This window comes from Chrysochloris asiatica, unplaced genomic scaffold (genome assembly GCF_000296735.1).
Source record: "Chrysochloris asiatica unplaced genomic scaffold, ChrAsi1.0 scaffold00017, whole genome shotgun sequence".
Classification (NCBI taxonomy): domain Eukaryota; kingdom Metazoa; phylum Chordata; class Mammalia; order Afrosoricida; family Chrysochloridae; genus Chrysochloris; species Chrysochloris asiatica.
In genome coordinates, this window is record NW_006408535.1 from 4,034,046 (window position 1) to 4,045,140 (window position 11,095).

Here is an 11,095-nt window from a genome sequence, read left to right on the forward strand (position 1 = left end):
ACTTGAAAAGTCATATAAAGAAGTGACAAACTAAATGCAATAGAACATAAACAAAATGACTAATAATGAGTAACCAAATAAGACTCAAAGGACAGGACAAATACATTTGGATTAAAAAAATAACTTATTTTGCCTCATTGATTTTCACTGCTCACTGAACAGCTATCATTATTTGTTTTATATCCCCTTGGGTAGTCATTGTTCCCTAAGCTAGGGTAAAATTTGGTCAGACTTCCTCCTCAAAAGAGGACTGTCAGATAGATGGCAAGGATACACAAAACAATGTTTCTTTTTAGGGATGCTTTTATAAGAACAAAATTTAAAGACCGCTGGAAGGCCATGTGACTAATGCCTGAAAGCTAGACTGCTGTGCTACAGCCACCTCTCATGAACGTTTGAGACAATCAAAAGAATACTGGCTTCTTTCATCACTTTAATTTCTACATTAAAACACTGATTTAGAGATGTATAACTTTTAGCCAACACTAATTTTCAGAGATAAATAAAATTAACTTCAGGGAGGAGTCTCTGGTGACACCCCCCACATAGTCCCTTAACAACAAATACAAAAACAATAACAACAAGAAGACAAGTGATAACAGGTGATTATACAAGTGTTAACCCCAGAATGCTGATCTGAGCATCATATAAAAGGATAAAGAATTGGATCAAACACTAATTGGAAAAAGAAACAGAATGAAAAGAGTGAGAACAAAAAAAGCCTTGTTTTTCACCAAAGACTTTCTTTGCTGCGATTGGTAATTGACCATATGCTATGTGTTGAAATAGTTCAATATTGGCCAATTTTTGTTGTTGTTGTAGTGACTTTATGTATGCCTTCCATGTTCTTTTGATGCTTCCTATTTCATTCCATATTTTACCCATAGAATCATTCAATATTGCAACCTGAGGCTTGACTGTTTTGAAATTTATTAAGAGTGCACTTACCTTTTGATTTTCTAACTCCAGGTATTGGCACATTTCATTATAATACTCTGTCTTCTTGAGGTGCCCTTTGAAATTTTCTGTTCAACTCTTAACTTCATCATTTCTTCCATTTGCTTTAGCTACTCTAAGATAAAGAGCAAATATCAGATCCTCTTCAGACCTCCATTTTGGTCTTTTCTTTCTTTCCTTTCTTTTTAATGACCTTTTGGTTTCTTTACATATGATGTTCTTTATATCATCCCACAACTCCTCTGGTCTTCAGTCATTAGTGTCTTATGCATGAAATCTGATCTTGAAATGGTCTCTAAATTCAGTGGGATACACGCAAGGTCATATTTACCTCTCTTGAGCTTGTTTTAATTTTCTTCAACTTCAATCTGAACCATATATATATGAGCAATGAACGGTCTGTTCCACAGTCCACTTCTGGCCTTGTTTATGTTGATGATACTGAGATTCTCTGTTGTCTTTTCATACAAATGTAGTCTGTTTGATCCTATATATTTCATCTGTTGAGATCCAGTGTATATTTCCAGTTTATGTTGTTAAATAAAGGTATTTGCAATGAATAAATAATTGGTCTTGCAAAATTCTGTCATGCAATCTCTAGCATTATTTCTACCAACAAGACCATGTTTTCTAACTATTGATCCTTCTTCTTTGTTTCCAACTTTCACTTTCCAATCACCAGTAATTATCAGTGCATCTTGATTACATGTTTGATCAATTTCAGACTAAAAATGTATTATTCTGCAACGTCTTTCTTATTGTCTCTAGTGGTGGGCATAAAAATTTGAATAATAATGGTATTGGTATTTCTTGGGAGTGTATGGTTATTATTCTTTCACAGACAGCATTCTACTTCAAATGGATGTTGAAATGCATCTTTTTGACAAATAATTCTATGCCCTTCTTGTACCATATGTTCCTTCTGGCATAGTATATCACAGGATTGTTTGATTCAAAATGGCCATAGCAGTCTGTTTCATCTTAACTGATGTCTAAGCATTAGTAAGTGTTGATAAACAAAGACATCAGTTAGACGACAAAGGTTCATCTAACCTAATCCATTATATTTCCAATAACCTCATATGTATGTGAAAGCTGGACAGTGAATAAGGAAGACGGTAGAAGAATTGATTCATTGAGTTATGGTTCTGGAGGAGAATATTAAAAGTACCATGGACTGCCAAAAGAACCAACAGATCTATATTGGAAGACTATAGCCAGAGAGCTCCTTGGAAGCCAGGATTGCCAAGTTTGCGTTTCTCATACTTTGGACATGTTATCAGGAGGGATATCATACTCGGTAATATGGCGGGTCAGAGAAAGAGTGGTGGCAGCAATGGGCTCGGGCATAGCAACAATTATGAGGTTGGCCCAGCACTTGGCAGTGCTTTATCCCACAGCACCACACCAGGATTCCAGAATCACTTATAAAAACAATAATCCATGAATAATACAAAATTGGAGAACTGGGGCATCATTGTACGATTAACACGGGACTGATAACTACAAATTTGATGGTTCAGAACTGAATAAATGACACTTAACATCTACAACAATCCAGAGGCAGATAGACAAGCTGAATATTTCCATATTTGTGTGTGTGTGTGTGTACTATGCAATACACACTTGGAGACTGCAGGTGTGGTACTGTAGGATCAGCACAGGACTGCGAACCACAGATTGGTAGTTCAAACCCAACAGCTGCTCCTCAGAAACCTTATACTACAGGGGCACACTGAGTCAGAACCAACTAGGTGACAATTAACAACACATACTTGTATGTGTATAAATATATCATATTTATACAAATAAATGATTATATTAGTATAATCTGCAAACAAAGTTATGTAAACTTCCTTTTGTTGTTATTGTTAGGTACCCTTGAGTTGGCACTGACTCATAGTGACTTCCTAGCCATAACCAAATACCTTGAACCTGTAAGTCACTGGGCTTGGGTATTAGGTCAACAGTCACAGGGAACACCTAACTCAATTGATACAGCACAACATACAGAGACAGTATTCTCACTGTTGTTTATAGTGAGTAAGGTCTTAAAAGCTAGTGAGCAGGTATCTAAGATGTAATTGTTGGACTCTTCCATTCAAAGCAAATAAGAGTGAAGAAAATAAAAAATGCATGGTAACAAATAGTACAAAGGTCTATTGGTTCACATATTACTCAGCCTCCTCAGCTCTGAGGTCAGACAAACTAGATGGCGCTAGCTGCTGTTACTAACGACTCTTACAGGGAAATCAACAGAAGGTCATGGAATGAGTTCCACAGGAAAGGAAAATGTGGAACAAAACACAAAATCAGAAAAAAGATCTGACTTGCTAGTCTTACAAAAACTGGAGGTAATACCAAGACAGTGGTCTTTGGTCACCCTTCAACTCTAGAATTGAACTCATCTCTAAGGTTCAACTTTCAACCATGCAATAGACAGTCCTTGTTGTTGTTTTTAAGTTCCATTTAATTGGTTCCATCTCATGGCACCTGTATAAGGTTTCAAAGGCTTTATATCTTCTCAGAAGCAGAAAGCCTCATCTTTCTCCTGAGAAATGACTGGTGGACTTGAACTGCGGTCGTTGTGACTCACAGTCCAATGCTTACTATATGGAGCTTATGTTGTTGTTACATGTTGTTGAGTTGGTTTCGACTCATGGCGACCATATATAGAGTTTCAGAGGAGTCTATAGGTGTAAAGTCATTGTTGTTGTTAGGTGACATTGAGTCAGTACTGACTCATAGCAACCTTATGCACAGCAGAACGAAACACTGCCCGATCCTGGGCCAACCTCACTATTGTTGCCACACTTGAGCCCATGGATGCTGCCACTTGGCCAATCCATCTTGCTTGAGGTCTTCCTCTTTTTTTCTAATCCTTCACCTTAGCAAACATGATATCCTTCTCCAGCGACTGGTCCCTCCTGACAATATGTCCGAAGTATGAGAGACGAAGTTTGGCCATTCTGGCCTCCAAGGAACATTCTGGCTGCACTCCTTCCAACACATATCTATTGGTTCTTTTGGCAGTGCATGGCACTTTGAGTATTCTCCTCCGACCCCTTAGAAACTCAGCCAGACGAGATGAAAAGAGTAGCTTTGAGCCATAGATAAAGCTCAGAAGGCAAGAAAGAATAGGAAAGAAGAACAAATGGACATTATATAAGCAGAGGTGAGGAAGGTGCAAGAGTGTTATTACATTGTGAGGATTTTAATCTGTGTCATGAAACAAAATATGTATGAATTATTAAATGGAAAATCAATTTGCTCTGTAAACTTTTTCTCAAATCTAAATAAGGAAGATTTAAAAAAAAAAAAAAAGATAGCAAATTCAGATTTTCCAGTAGTCTTCATTTCATTGTATAATAAAATGTAAGCTTTATTACATTTAAATTTTTTTTTCTTGATGGGGGAAAATTATGAAACATATCTACTGGCAAAGCTGTAATTTACACTTGAAAATATTTAGAATGGTTAGCATCTCTGAGTGTATAAGAGAGTTGAGTACATAATTTATATAATCTTTTGTTCTCTAGGCCTAGTTGCAAACAACAAAGAGTACCTGCAGTTTTGACTTTGGTCAGAATTTTCAATGTATGAGTTCATGAATTTTAAGAAATATCAAATTATTTAATTGGTAGATTAACTATTTCCTATTCCATATACCCTAAATTATCTATTATTTATTAGATCTTATGTATATGATATATTATTGAAGTTATGCTTCAAAATTGACAGCTGGTTATATAAAGACATAGGGAGAATGGTGACTCCATAGGATAAATTCTAGACTATGAATCACAAGGTCAGTGGTTCCAGCCCAGCAGTTGCCTGCTCCCATAAAGATTTACAGACTCAGAAATTCTGTTCAGGGTAACTATGAGTCAGGACCAACGCAGCAACACTTCAGGACAACACTACTAAAACATAAATCCTTGTATAAAATTTTTAGGAAAAAAAATTAATTATGCCGTTTTAATTTACCTTTTTAAAACTTTGCCACAGGTATTAGTGGCCACCTAAAGTATTCCTCTACTAGCAGCAATCTTTTTGAATGCTATGACTACTATATAATACAATGATTTCCTAGTTTTAATTTCTCTGCCAAAGTAGTAACAATTATGTCTGTTGGAAAATAAAAGTAATTAATATGTTCTAGGTGATGAAAACTATTTCAGTGCCTTTTTATATAAGTGGGAGATAAATCACGGATAAACTAAATAATTCACACTTAAAAAAAGAAAAGCTACAAAAATTAAGCAGATGGATGGCGCAAGCCACAGCAGAATGCGTTCTGTTCAGATGATTTATGGCATATGAAGGAAAATTAGTATTTTGCATAGGTATTGATCATGAAAAGGTTATCCATTTTGTTTGTCTTTCTTCTTATTGAAACAATGATGAAGTGTTATTCTTTTGTTACCCTAAACACCAGATTTTAGAGTGTGCACGTATCAGTTCACTACTATCTCTCTTCACTTAACATATATTTCTTAAAGCAAAGCAATAGGGAAATGAGGAAACTCTTGTTTACCACTCAAATTTGGTTAAATGGCAGATCCATATGTTCTTTTTAAAGTATTTTAGCATCAGATGAAACTGAGTTAACAGCTAAAATATACTAAGGTAACGAACGTTTTTGTCGATTTTAACACACACACCCTCAAAAAAAAAGAAAGAAAGAAAGAAAGAAAACCAGAGGTTATCGAAGCAAATACTGTTGAATGATGATGCCCAGAGAAGATTGTAATCATTACAATGAAATGACAGTGTATAGCCGATGTTCTACCATGTAAATTATCACTTAGTTCACAATAATAAATAAATGAATTAACTTTAAAAATTATAAAAATATTTTTATTAAAGTGACACCTACGCTCTTTAATATTTTGAAGAGATATTGTGCAGCAGCTTTTCAAAATGCAGTAAGTCATTTCATTTCTTGACTGTTCTTCCATGAGTATTGATTATGGAGCCAAGCAAAATGAATCCTTTGACAACTGCAATCCTTTCTCCATCTATAATGATGCTGTTTATGGCTCCAGTTGTGAGGATTTTCTATTTCTTTACATTGAGAGGCAATCAATAATGAGGCCTATGGTCTTTGAACTTCACCAATTAATATTTTAGTCCCTTCACTTCCAGCAAACAAGATGTGCTTATTGAAGGTTGTTAGTGAGCCGTACTCCAGTACTGATGTCACATTCAATTCATATAATCCAGCTTCTCAAGTTATTTGCTTAGCACACAAACTAAGTATGGTGGAAGTATACAACCCTGATGTCTATCTTTCCTGACTTCAAACCACTCAGTATCCCTTTGTTCTGTTTGAATGACTTCTTGATCTATGTACAGGTTCCTCATGAGCATAATGAAGTATTTTGGAATACACATACTTCACAATGTTAACCATAGTTTGTTATGATCCACACATTTGAATGCATTTGCAGAGTCAATAAAGCAGAAGTAAACATTAAAAAAAAAAAATTAGTCAATTTTGAGAAAGCCAAAATTATATAAATTCATAGTGAATTATCAGAGATGCTTTTGGCAATACTATTTCACATCTATTTTTTTCTCTTTATTAAAGTGATCTTTGATGTTGTTTGTAAGTATTTTCCAGTCAATCCTGACTCACAGCAACCCTACATACAGCAGGACAGAGCACTGATAGGTTCTCTTCCATTGTCATAATCTTTGCTATGTTTGGGTCCATTGGTGCAGACAGTACATCTCACTGAGAGTCCTCCATTTTTTGCATTCCGATCTCCAGTAATTATCAAAGCATGTTAATTGCATTTAATATTAATTTAAGACTGAAGAAATTGGTAGAATCTTCAATTTCTTCAGTGTTAGCATTAGTTCCTAGTGTACAAATTTGAATAACAGTCACATTAGTTGGTCTCTCTTATAGGTGTCTGAATATTATCTCGACAGTATTGTATATCAAGATAGATATTGAAATGTAATTTTTGACTGTAAATATGAAATAATTTCTCTTTAACTTGTCATTTCTGGTGTAGTAGACTACATGATTATCTAATCCAAAATGACCTGTCTATTTCAATGCCTAGGATATTGATCTGTATATGTTCCATTTCAGTTCTGATGACGTCCAATATTCATAGACTCAAATTTTGTACATTTTGTATTTGATTATTAATGGATGCTTCCAGCTGTTTCTTTTTCATTTTGAGTCATGCTCATCAGCAAATGAAGGTCCTGAAAGCTTTACTACATCCACATTATTATGATTGACTCTACTTTTAGGAAGCAGGCCTTCCCCAGTTGCATTCTGATTGCCTTCCAATTTGAGAGGCTCATCTTCCAGCACTATATTAGACAATTTTCTGCTGCTATTTGTGTTTTCCACTTGCCAGTTTTTAGAAGTACATTGCCAGGTCCTTCAGCCCAGTCTATTTTATCCTGAAAGCTCCACTCAAACCTGTCAACCTGCTGATACTTGAAATATGAATGGCATAGCTTTCAGTATTATAGCATGTCATCACACAAACTTACAAATATGTGGTGGAGGCTTAATAGTAGAATCCAAAAATTTATTTTTATATTTTAGAGTTCTTTTAAATGATAAAGAAGATAATAAAAACTCATGTTTATTTGTTTAGTTTAATTTTTCAATTTCAGTTATGTCTTGTATAAAAATAATTTGAGTTTATTTCCCTCCAAGAGCAGTCCCTAAGGTTGGGAATTTCCAATTTATGATCAACTCCTACTTTCCCTTAATGTTACATAAATTTGACCTCACTTTGAAATGATTGAACCAATTACTGCTTGCAATGATTTCTTTGTCTCAATCACCTTCAGTTGCTGAATGTGCAAATGTGCAGCTTTTAATCAGTGATAAGACTTTGAGCCTTTTGTTGCATGAACATAAGTCTAGAAACTATTTACACTGTTCTATTTATCCACACATTCTTAAAGATACATTTAAGAATCAATTCCATTGGTTTCCCCAAGACTCCCTGTTGCTTTCCAAGTACAATTTCATATGTACTATAAAAGCAATGAGTTAGATATCAAATTATAATAGAAGTATGGGATATCTTTTTACTTAGCTAATTTCTCTATATTTGTAGAAATATATACTCAACATGTAATGTAAATTATGGATGATGCAATGAATAATAGATGATTCAAATCATCATTCTGCCATGTACTGGCTTTCTGGATTTTTCATGTCACTGCCTGTCTCTGAGCTTGGCGCCCTCATCTTTCATTGGAAGTAATGATGCTGAGTTATTAAAGTGGTGATATATGCAATGTGACAGATTCATAGTATAGATGATTTACAAATATTATATTTGTCAGTCCCATCTACCATATTACCTACTGTTAGTATTAGACCAAATTTGGTACTAGTTTCCCTGTTGACTTCAGCAACAGTACAGACAAGTACATGCACAAACACTCTATTCAATTTGATGCCAATGTAGTTGGACTTTAATTTTGAATCTTGATCACAGTGTGGTTTTAGAAATATTTTAAAAATAGGTATCTAGACTTTTCTACAAAATCGGTGATTTTTCAGGTCAATTTATTTATATATTATTGAGTGCATATTTTTACATAGTATTCTCCCTATCTCCAACTATTATATTAAAGTCCTGATGTGTGCTATGAATAAGCACTTGATCATAAGGTAGGTTTGAACCACAAGATTAGCAATAAACTCACCAGCTACTCTTCAGAAACCCTATGTATAGGGTTGCTATGAGTCAGAACTGACTCGAAGTCACTTAGCTACAACAAAAATAACATCCTATTAGAAGACTAACAACATACCCAAGTGTCTCTCTTTTCTCAGAGAAGTTTTGTGCAAAAAAACTATTAAGTATTAAGGGAAATAAAATTATAGATTGTTACTGTTGTTCAGTGCCATCGAGTCAGTCCCTACTCATAGCAATCCTGTATAGGGTTTTCAAAGCATGGCTCATGGGTTTGAAACACCAATCTTTCAGTTCACAGTCTAGTGTTTATCCTACAGGGATACACCAAGACTTCCCTAAATTATAAATTTTAGTTATATACCTAAAAATATATGTACTTAGTCATAAGGAAGCTAATGAATCCTTGATCATACCATAAAACTGAGAAGATTCACAAGTGTTCAATCTGATCTTGTAAGAGTCTTATCTGTGTGGGAACTAATTTTTCTTTATAATGTCTTACTGCCAATTCTCAAAGGGACTTAAACAAAAGTGCTTACTAACAAAAAGGGCTCACTAACACGGTTCTTCCTTCATGAGTGCTATTAAGCCATGAAGACGAGATATTATTGGTAGAGTATGGGCACTGAAAAAGAAGCCCCTCAAAAGTCCTATTACCACAAATCTCAGTTTTTAAGACTTCAAATCTAAGACTTGTATGATAAGAGGCAAAACCAAATCTTACACAACTAAGAGAAAATTTTACTCAGGGTTCTTCAGTAAAAAAGAAAGTGGATATATTCTGCACCGTGTAATAGGATGGAGACTGATGGCTTCACTGTTTGTTGTTGGTATTGCTAAGTGCCATTGAGTTGGTTCTGACTAATAGAGTGACCCTGTATAGGATTTCCAACACGGTAAGTCTTTGTGGGACCAGAAAGCCTCATCTTTGTTCTTAATAGCAACTAGTGGGCTCAAACCTCAGACCTTGTAGTTAGTGGTTCGGTGCCTATCCTGCAATACCATAAGCATTCCTATGTGACACAGTTTTTTTGTTTGTTTGTTTGTTTTTAAGTTATAATAAAGACTGTATAGTATTAAGTAAGGCATCAAATCTGTATTGATTTTACAGGATATTATTAGAAATCAAAAGTCTATGTATTACAATGTCTAAACAGCATATGGATTCCTGGTGTGGCTCCATAGTATAAACAGTCGACCTCAAAGTCATTTTGAACTTCAGGTTCAGCGGTTCAAACTCACCAGTCACTCTTTGGAAACCCTATACAGAGTCACTGTGAGTAGGAACCGACTTGATGGCACTTAACAACAAAATTTAGCACCTATATCTAAAGGACTGTTAAAAGGTGTTATTATTATTATACATATATTCTGATTCCATTTAGTGCCTCAGATAAAATAACAGTCTAGTAAAATGATACGTTCTGAATTTCCTCCAGGAGTTTAGAATTTTCTCAGAATCTAACAACAAACTCTGTGCCTAAAATAGCCAAATAGTACCACCTTACCTCCTGTCTTTTAATTATGAGTTTTCTGATTTGGAGTTGAAGGCTATATGAGAGAAAGATGGGATTATATTATTTATCACTTTTCTTTATAGGCCATCCTATCAGATTAAGCATATTTTATCTCTGGTGAGAAATATATAGAGAGTCTCAATTTAGGTGTAATTGAGTAAAATGAATATTATGTTCATTATTGTACTATGACATTTATAACACCAAACTCTGAAGACCCTTAACTCTTCATTCATTGGAGACAATCCAAAAGAAGGAATGGTGAAATTTTAAAAGAGCAAGCCAAGTAAACAATTGATATACTAAAAGTTTTGACTTACATTGAGAGAAAATGCTCCATTCTTTTTTGGAGGGTTTAATGTTGTTAAATGCTGTCAAGCCAGTTCCAATTCATAGAGATCCTGCATAGGATTTCTGAGGAGTAACTGGTGAGTTTGAACATCTTTGAGGACTTTATTCAGATATACCTTTAGGTATACTTGAACCTCCAAACTTTCTTGTAGCACCTGAGTATGTCACTTGTTTGCACCACACAGGGACTCCCAGAAATTAATTAGATGTTTTTATACCCCTCAGGGATAAGCTCTGACCCAGGTGCCACAGAAGCCATCTTTATAGTGAGAGCTCATGATGCATTGTGGCACAAAATATATATATATATACTCAGAGGTTATTAACTGAATTAATTCTCAATCACCTGGTAATATCATTATTAGATGTCAAGGATCCTTTGGTATATTTGATTTACTATGCATCTTCTCCCACCTTCTAGTGAAGTACTGGTGTATTTTGTGTTACATTACCTTGAATATTGAGAACAGTTACAAAGTAATGTACTAGAAATCACCAGAGTAAAGGAACAAAAAAATATATCAAAATGAAAAGTAATGGCTTTTAAGGCAAATTGCCTCCAGAATTGGATTCTGAAAA